Source organism: Arachis ipaensis, chromosome B8 (assembly GCF_059453495.1).
Source record: "Arachis ipaensis isolate K30076 ecotype BB chromosome B8, ASM5945349v1, whole genome shotgun sequence".
Taxonomy (NCBI): domain Eukaryota; kingdom Viridiplantae; phylum Streptophyta; class Magnoliopsida; order Fabales; family Fabaceae; genus Arachis; species Arachis ipaensis.
In genome coordinates, this window is record NC_142443.1 from 61,171,342 (window position 1) to 61,181,380 (window position 10,039).

The window sequence follows — 10,039 nt, forward strand, 5'->3', positions numbered from 1 at the left end:
AAAGAATGGATGAAGTATAATTAAGAATCATAGGGCAAGTAGTACAAAAGGGTAGGGGGAACTAATAAGCATCTAATTGAGGAGTTTGCATAGTGGTGTGGATGATGAAAATGAGCCATGTGTGTATTCCAATTATGCGTGCAGTTAGAATACACACAACGGCCGGTTAAAACGGCATCCATACCATCAAAAAGTAAGCATGAGTTCCTCAACTAAATGGCCTAAGATGCGAATAATGGATGAGCATCATTTAAGCACATGCAAACTTAGGCAACTACAACAAAAGTGAATTGAATTTTAGGAAATATTGGATATTGAAGGTGTGCAAGCGAAAGAGCAAAATTATTATAAAATAACACAACAAGCAATAACCAATGTAATGATGAGAAGAAAATTACTTTTCATCCTTAGGAAAAATCAAATAATCACATGGTTAAGGTGTTTGTTAGAAAAAGTGACAAGTCTTGATAGGAATCAAGTCAAGTCAACTCAAACAAATGCAAGGCATTAACAAGAAACAAGTATCGGACATGTGATGACTGTAATATGAAAATCATGATAAACAAGTAATTTTCAACTCAAATTACTTGATTCAATGCACTTATATAATTGTCCTAGTGGTACAATTAAAACATGAGTTATCAAACACACTAGATACTAGTAAATTAAGGCAAAGTATAAGTGCATTGATGAAATTCAATCAACAAGCAACACAATCAAACATTAAGCAAACACTTGTAATTTATTTAAGTAGAAACAAATAAAGTAAAACTAATATAATCACTAAAATGAAAATGAAATACAATGAAGATTAAGTAAAACAAGTAGAGAAACAAGGGAAAAGTAAGAGAATAGAGGTGAAAGGGGGTGGAAGTGTGTTTGGGCTCAAAGAAAAGTGCAATAAAAATTTTGCCCAAAATAGCACTTGTGCGTGGGCACAGAGGGTGTGCGTGGGCACAGGCTGAAATGCTTTTCTCCTTTGTTTTCTTCATGTTTTCTCCCTTTTTGCATGCTTTCTTCCACTTCTACCAAACCATTCTTACCTCTAGGACCTGAAATCACTCAACAAAGATATCATGGCATTGAATGGAATAAAAGTGGGATTAAATTGCTTAATTTAAGCACAAAAATACATATTTTCATATTTAGGTTCAATTTAGGGATCAAACACAAAAGTATGCTATTTTGGTGAATAAGTGTGAGTTTATGTGATGAAATCCATCCAATTATAGCCAAAATATATCATCAAATATGGATTCATCAATTACAATCATAGGAAGAGAATAATCATACACAAGAATGAAAAATAAGTGGTTATAAGATGTAACCACACCATTAGGCTCAAATCTCACATGCTTGTGTTCTTAGCTCAGAAACATGATCCACAATATATGTATAATTCAAGCAAGTTCTAACAATTTTTTTTTCAATCAATTGGGGTGTGCCCTATAAGTAAATCTCTTGAAAATTTCATGATTTTGACTAAGCTTTGTTATCTATATGCAAAATGAAATGTTGTGATTGAGAAAGTTTAAAAATTCCTTAGTTTAATCCGTTTTTCAATCAAACGAAATTCTCATATGCAAAAAGGATAAACTAAGTTCAATAATCCACAATTTTTTTCAAATCACAACTAATAAACTAAAATAACTATATATATACTATCAACTTAAAAGTGCAAATCCAACGAAAAATCCAAAATATATACAAACCAAAAGTGCAAAATGCAACAAGATAAACAAAAGTATCCAAAATAACTAATATATACAGTAATTCAAAAGTGCAACAAAATAAAGTGCAAATACTAAAAATAAAGCAAAATAAAGGAAGAATGTCTGAAATGGTCACCAAAATAGATATCCTACCGACGGTGACGACGGCAACTTCCCCACACTTAGAATAAAGCATCGGCATCGATGCTACAACTGAGACTAGGTGAGAGGGTCCATGTCTGTATCTGACTGTGGCTCCGGCTGTGGCTGTGGCTGTGGCTCCACAGTAGTCTGCAGTGTCTCTCTGGGAGCCTGAATCTGAGTAGGTGCCTCTGCCGGCTGAGCCTCCTCCTGATCCTCCTCCTCCTCCTTAGAATTGTCGGGAGGCCTGTCAAAATTGGAAGGCATGACGGCGCCTAGTGATGCCAGCATCCGACTCATACGGTCATAACGCCGCTTGTTGCGACGCTCACTCCGCTCCATGATCCCTATGAGATGTTGCACAAGTCAGTAAGTCGGCTAGGGTGCTGATGGTGGTGGTGCAGGCCGGATAGATGCTGACGGTGTTGCTAAAGGTCTGACCGCTGTTGAAGAAGAAGAAGGTCCAAATGCCGCTGCTGTGGAAGCTCAGGCTCTATGTGAGGTTACTGGTCTGTCGCTTACCCACGTCCCCCACGGAATAACCTTTTCCTTTCTGTGGACTGCGGGTGGTGACTCATCATCTGGGAGCCATGGTACTCCAGCCCACTGAGCTAGCTTTGTGACCAAACTGGAAAAACGGGATTGTGCCTCTAACATGGGCTTACCACATGTACCTTCTGAAAAGCCAGAGAAGGTACAACTCCTTCCCTTCAATAACGTACCCAATCAGAACCAGCATGTCTACTGGAATCTTAGTGAAGTGGGAGGTGAGCATGACGTAGTGAGCAAGAATCTGCTGCCATACCTTGGCCTCCTTCGTCAAATACTCAAATTTCATCCCCTTGGGCTTCAAGTTGTTGGCATCCATCTCCCAAGGGGCGTTCGGGTGGGCAACTACACTCCTCAAATCATCATAATCAAAGGTCAGGTAATGTATCTCTGCCTCAGCCCCCTCTGAAAAGCGTCATTGTCACTGACCTTAGGCTGACAGTGGAGTGCCTCCTCAATTTCTACTTCTGCAAATAGAATCTGTCCGCCTCTAAGGTGAACCGAGTCAAGAGTCACTCTGAAGAAATTATAGTAAAACTCACGGACCCAAGACTCGTTCACCCTGGCTAGCTCTCTATCCATGAAAGACCAGCCCCAATCTCGAATTCGAGGCTCAGTAAACTGCCTCAAACCAGAGGGGATCTCTAGCTTCTTCTCCAGGTGGAGGTGCCGCTGCTGAAAGAGCGGAAAGCGGAGCTCACAGTATAAATTAGGAAACCTCTCTAAGTCGGCAGTGGGCAGGAGCTGATCTGCCTTATCCTTGTCAGAGAGATGTATCTTAGCATAACCGGAGGTCATTGAATCAGTGAAAGACTGGGATTTCTTTCTTTTCTTAGAGGTAAACTTTGCTTTTCCTTTCCCTCTGTCAGACATCCTGAAAATCAGAGATCACAGGATACAGATCATTAAACAAAGCAGAGGAGTGTAAAGCAAGGATATAAGCAACAGACAGAAAACATGCAACAGAAGAACATTGAGACATATTCATGAAGTGAGTTAACGAGATTAAATCTTGGAATACAAGAAAAACAAAATTCAAACATCAGTCAGAAACACAAACCAAGAAATCATGCAATGATAGTAAAATGCTTGTTTGTTAAGCAATCAACAATTATCATGCCTCAACAGAAACTAAAAAAGGTTAGTTGAAAACTAAAAATATTAGTGGCATGACAATTACTGACTTACACAGGATAAGTTCGAGAAATATAGAAAACAAGCATACTCACATTCATGTAAATGATGCAAGTCATTGATGATGAAATATGAAATGCACAAAAGCAATAATAAGAAAGCAAGTCATCATCAATGTTTTGGTCACTAACTATGTAAAGATTGGTGTTGAAAGAAATGAAACATGCACTTGGTGTAACCAAAAGAGGGTTGAAAACCATTTCAATTTGAAAGGTTCACACCAGTGGAAAGCACCAATTATTACAAATGTAAGAACCTCAATAAAAAGGGAACGGGTATAAATCAATTGGTAGACTATGGCATTAGCTTCATTGATTAAGGAAAGTAGAAATTAACCTGAACCAAGAAGCTGTAAAATTTTGATTTAAACCCGAAATGTTGAAAGCACAAAGAAGGTTCGCATTGACATAGTTAATCAAGGTTCTATTTGACACAGAAATCTATCAAATAGTTCCTTGATTCTGTCAATCGTCAATGCACATGAAAGGGAACCAGAATAAAGACGAAAATGCTGACCAAATCAACTTATGAATTGAACTTGGTATAGGCTAAAATGAGTTCAAATCAAGAAGTGCCAAGTCAATTTATAAGCTGTAAGTTAACAACAGGGCAATTTCCAAAAATTTTGGCAGTATTTTGGCAGTAAATTGGATGTTTCCGAATAGACAAATAGCAGCAAAATAACTCATATGAATCCAGATTACATCTAACAGGTAAAACAAGCAGCCAATTCATATGGTTTAAGCATCATTAGGCAAAATAAAATAACTCAACTTAAATCAGCATAGCATCATCAAATAGTGGAAAGCTTCAAAATTAACAACAACAGCAACATGTAAACAAAATTACAGAACATCAACATCATCATCATTCGGCAAAGCAAATGAGCATTCACCATTCCAGACAGCAAAAATAGCAAAAATACATCAGACCTACATCCACTAACCACATCCTAAAACTACCTAACCACCTAGAATCAACTAAACATGCATTTCTAACTAACTAAACCTAATAGAAATTAAGAAAACTAACTAAATTATCTAAACAGAATGATAAAACAAGAGAAGAAATGCAGGGGAGACAGGGGAACCTGGGAGAAAGCAGAAGCAGAACTGGAAGGGAAAGGAAAGTGAAAACGGAAACTAGGGGGCCAGTGCCGACCAGAGACGGTGGCGGCCTGGTGCAGATGCGACACTGTAGAAGCAGTGTAGAGCCGAGCAGTGGCTGGCTCAAGAAGCAGCGCTGGCGGACTAGGGCGTATAGTGAACTTGATTAAAGAAGGGAAGAGAGAGGGGTGGTCGGCGACTAGAGGAGGCACCGGCGGCGAAGGTGTGGCCGCGGTGGTTGTAACGGTGGCAGAGAAGATGAACAGTCAAGTAGGGTGGAGGAGGCAAAGAAGAAGGAAGTGAGAATGGAGAAGGACAATCGCCGGTGGTTTGGCTGCCGGAGTAGTGGTCGGTGGCGGTGGTTCTGTGATTTTGGAGGGAGAAGACGAGGAAATGGAACGTTGAGGGAGATAAGAGTGATCAACGTGAAAGGCTAGGGCTCACGCGTCTGGGATATTGGTGAATTCAAATCCACGCGTACGCGCTGATGCGTGCGCATGGGTGGATAGAAAGAGGATCGACGTGGAGACGTCACTCACACGTGAGCATGGATGAGACAATGGAAGTATCAATGCATATGCATCGTTGACGCAAACGCATGAAGGGGGAGAATGTAGAGTGACGCGTACGTGCAAAGCACGCGTATGCATGAGCGAAGTTGTGCTAAACGCATAGTTCCAGCACCAAGTTCGCATAACTCTCTGGAAAATGTATGGGGGTTGCGTTGACGCATCGACGCGTACGCGTCGGTCACGCATACGCGTGACTGCCCATATTTTTTTTGGAGAAACATAAAACAAGAACAGGGCATTCTTCTAATCTATATACACTTTAAACCAACCAAAATGCAAATTAACAATATTTTTGAATTCTTTAGAACTTTTCACAAAATTTGAGAAAACTTGTAACTCAAGCAAAAACTCAAATTCAAAGAATCATCCTTATTCAAAGCATAAAATCTAAAAACAACCTAGCAACCATAACAAACATACAAAAGAGTAAAAGTGAAGAACTACCTAACAATGGCAACTCGATTCATCCATTGATTATATCTACAAGAGAAATGGAAAGAGTTTACCATTGTGGGGTGTCTCCCACCTAGCACTTTTATTTAAAGTCCTTAAGTTGGACATTTTGGCGAGCTCCCTATTATGGCGGCTTATGCTTGAACTCATCTTGAAACTTCCACCAATGCTTAGATCTCCACTGATTGCCAGAAGTTCCAACCAATTGCACCAAGTTATGGTGAAGTTCCATAAAGGTTCGGAGCTTCCAAAATTGATCCTCTTGAATGCCAGGATCCCAAACTTTGTTACTACACCCATCTTCTAGTTGATCATCTGATTTCACTTGGGTGAGAAGCACATAGAATTCTCATTGGAGCACCAAATTATCCTCCTAGACCCATACAATTTAGCAAGACTCCAACCCTTGTACTTCAACCTTGACCTCTTAACCACAATGAACCTTGAGTTGAAATGCCAACCACTATCCGACTCTCCCTTACTCTTCAATCCATAAAGAGCTCTAAGTTGACCATCCGTTTCAAGCAACCCATATTCAAGCGGAATGATAAAGCTTAGAGATAAGAGATTTACCCACTTGAACGGTGTAAAGGATGATTATGACTTAGGAGGGGGGACCTCCCCACACTCTGACAATGCAATGTCTACTCCCTTGTGCTCTTCTTTAAATTCCTCCACCTCTTAACTAGCGTCTTCAAGACTTGTCACTTGCTCAACTTCTTCCAATCCTTCATTACTTGACATATGCCTCGGGGGTTGCATATCCTCCTTAACATCACTTTCTAGTTCAATGGAAGAAGGCTCAACAAGATCGTCAAGGGAATTGATCAATGTGGACAAAAAATCACTAATGATGGAATCCACTTCTTGATCAATTTTCCTCAACTCTCTATCCACTTCCTTAACATCAATAACCTCAATTTCCTCCTCTTAATGCAAATCATGCCTTAACTTCTCTTCTTCACCTTGAAGCTTTAAATTCGCTCCCTCATTAAGCTCCTTGGCTGCTTCTCCACATTCAACAATGGGAGTGCCTTGATCGCATAAGTTTAGGTGGGAGGAGACCATGTGGCTAACGGCTTCCGCTACGGTAGCCATCACGGCTTCTAGCTTTTTGAGCTTCTCTTCTTGCTTTTGGATATAAGAGTTAATGTCTTTTTGTTGTTGTAGCTTGAGGCTTTGGAGAGATTCACCCATTAGAGATGGTGTAAGAGATGGTTCATTGTTTGAGAGGAAGGATTCATAATTAGGAGGCGGTTCCTCTTGGTGAGAATCTTGAGGTGAGGTGTATGAAGAAATTGGTGGCTCTTGGGGGTATTGGTGTTGGAAATGTGATGGTTCTATATATGGATCACATGGCTCATAAGGTTGTTGGTATGGTGGGTACGGATTAAGATCGTATGGAGGTGATTGGTGGTATGAGGCTTGCGAGTATGGTAGTTCAAAGTCGTATCGAGGAAGTGGTTCATAAGCATATGGTGGTGGTTGTTGACAACCACATTGAGGATCACCATATCTATTGGATTGATATGCATTAGGAGTTTGGTTATACCTATAAAAAACCGGAGGGGGTTGTTGCCAAGAAGAGTGATCAATCCCTTGAGGCTCCTCCCATCTTTGATTCCCAAATCCTTGATGTATGTTGTCATTGTCGTTCCCATTTCCTACAACATAACTTGAACTAAACTCATAGCTAAAGGAGTGAGAATTCATAGTAGAGAAACAAGAACAAAAAGCACAAAAACAAAGGTAAAATCTAACTACTAACTCAAACAAGAAAACTATTCACAATATGTACAATAACCAATAACAAGCACACATTACAATTCTCTGACAATGGCGCCAAAAACTTGATGTCGGCAAAACCGTCGGCTAAGAATTTATCTCGGTTAAGAGAAAAATAACTTCATTGATAGTATAGTTCTCAACCAACAAGTGATGCCCAATCAACGTTTTAATATGGTTTTGTCACAAGTACAAACCCCAATAAGAATTAACTGAAGTATTTAAACCTCGGGTCATCTCACAAGGAATTGCAATGATGTGTGCGTATTATAGGTTATGAAAGGTACAAGGGGGTTTGATTTATAAAAGGGGCAAGAAATAAAAATCAAGAAATTAAAGGAAACACATAATAAAGAGAGACATTCATGGCAAGGATTGAGAATCTAAACTTTCTATCCTAATCATTAATCATAACAATAATGAATAAGAGCTTATCTTACTTAGTCAACTCAAACTAAGAGGAGGTATAATATTCACTTCCATCGAGAGAACGTCCAATAAGACTTAACAACTCTAGATCGCCAACATAAGTTGGGTATTCATGACTCAAGATTGCCTAATTCCTCTTTCCAAGCCAAGAATGCTCAAAAATCTACTCTAGAGTCCAACCAAGCATTTTGTCAAACACTTGGTGGGTGCAAAAGGAAAGCATAGTAAAAATACAAGAACAATAAATCTAACACTACCAATTTTAAGAAAACAATAATAACAACTCAAATCAACAATAAAAGAACATCAAACATAAATTGCATCAAAGAAAATCCAAATCCAACAAGAGTTCATCAACATACAAGGAAGCATAAAAAGGGAGATTAACAAAAGAACTAAGAAGAATAGAGATGCAAGAACAAAGAATTATAAAGGGAACAAGATGATATCTTAGTTTATTCTAAGACAGCGAAGGAGCATAAGGAACACTTGAGAATTGTGTTGCAAATCTTAAAGGAGCGGAAATTGTATGCTATGTTGTCCAAGTGTGAATTCTGGAAGAAGGAAGTGAAGTTCTTAGGTCATGTGGTGAGCAAAGGAGGAATAGCGGTGGATCCTTCTAAGGTAGAAACGGTGATGGAATGGGAAAGACCAACGACGGTGACGGAAGTCAGAAGTTTCTTGGGCTTAGCCGGATATTACCGGAGATTTATTGAAGAGTTTTCCCGGATTGCACTACCGATGACTAAGTTGACAAGGAAAGAGGTGTCGTTTGTGTGGACGTCAGAGTGTGAAGATAGCTTTCAGACCTTGAAACAAAGGTTAAATTCAGCACCTGTTTTGATCTTGTCGGAACCGCATGAACCGTTTGAAGTATACTGTAACGCTTCCTTGAAGGGTTTGGATTGCATGTTGATGCAACACCGGAATGTGGTGGCTTACGCATCGCGTCAGTTGAGACCGCATGAGATAAATTACCCAACTCATGATTTGAAATTAACGGCGATTGTGTTTGCATTGAAGATTTGGAGACACCACTTGTACGGAGTGAGGTTTAGCGTCTTTCTTGATCACAAGAGTCTTAAGTACATCTTTGATCAGAAAGAGCTCAATATGCGTCAGAGGAGGTGGATGGAGTTGCTAAAGGATTATGATTTTGAACTAAGTTATCACCCTGGAAAGGTGAATGTGGTAGCAGACGCGTTGAGTCGGAAGTCTTTAACAATATCTCGGATGAGAATCAAGGAAGAGGAGTTAGTGGATCTTAAGCTGGATATTGGTGAAGTTGCCGGAAGAGCTTGTTTGAATCAGTTGTAAATTTCAGGTACGTTTAAAATGGAGATTAAGAGGGTTCAACAAGATGAGTAGAAGCTTCAGCAATTATTTCAACCAGTTGGCAATGGGAGGCATAGAGAGTTTGCTAAGGATGATGAAAGATTGTGGAGATACAAGGGGAGGATTTGTACACCGGATGTCGAGAGTTTGAGGCAAGACTTGTTGTTGGAAGCTTACAACAGTGGGTTTTCTATTTATCTCGAAAGTACAAAGATGTATTATGATTAAAAGAAGATGTTCTGGTGGCCTGGGATGAAAGCTGATGTAGCTACGATTGTGTCTAAGTGCCTGATGTGTCAGAAGGTAAAGATAGGGCATAAAAAATAGTCGGGAATACTACAGCCACTTGAGATTCCTCAGTAAAAGTGGGAAGTAATTGCGATGGACTTTGTGACCGGTTTACCGAGGACTAGGTTGGGATTTGATGCGGTTTGGGTGATCGTGGATCACTTAACCAAATCCGCTCATTTTTTCCTGTCCGAGTAAACTATTCTATGGAGGAGCTGGCAAAATTGTACATCAGAGAAATCGTAAGGTTGCATGGTATGCCATCGAACATAGTGTCAGACCGTGATCCTCGATTCACATCAAGATTTTGGAGAGCTTTCCAAAAAGCTTTCGGTACGAAGCTATGTCTCAGCACTGTGTATCATCTGCAAACGGATGGACAGTCGGAAAGGACTATTCAGACGTTGGAAGATATGCTGAGGGTGTGTGTTTTGGATCAACTCGGGAGTTAGGACCATTACATGCCATTGGTGGA

General features: G+C 39.9%; 1 pseudogene; it reads right to left on the reverse strand.

Moving 5' to 3' along the window:
• Window positions 1–1,931: 1,931 nt before the first annotated feature.
• Window positions 1,932–6,924, reverse strand: LOC148548287 (uncharacterized; annotated as a pseudogene).
• Between the last annotated feature and the right edge of the window lie 3,115 nt (window positions 6,925–10,039).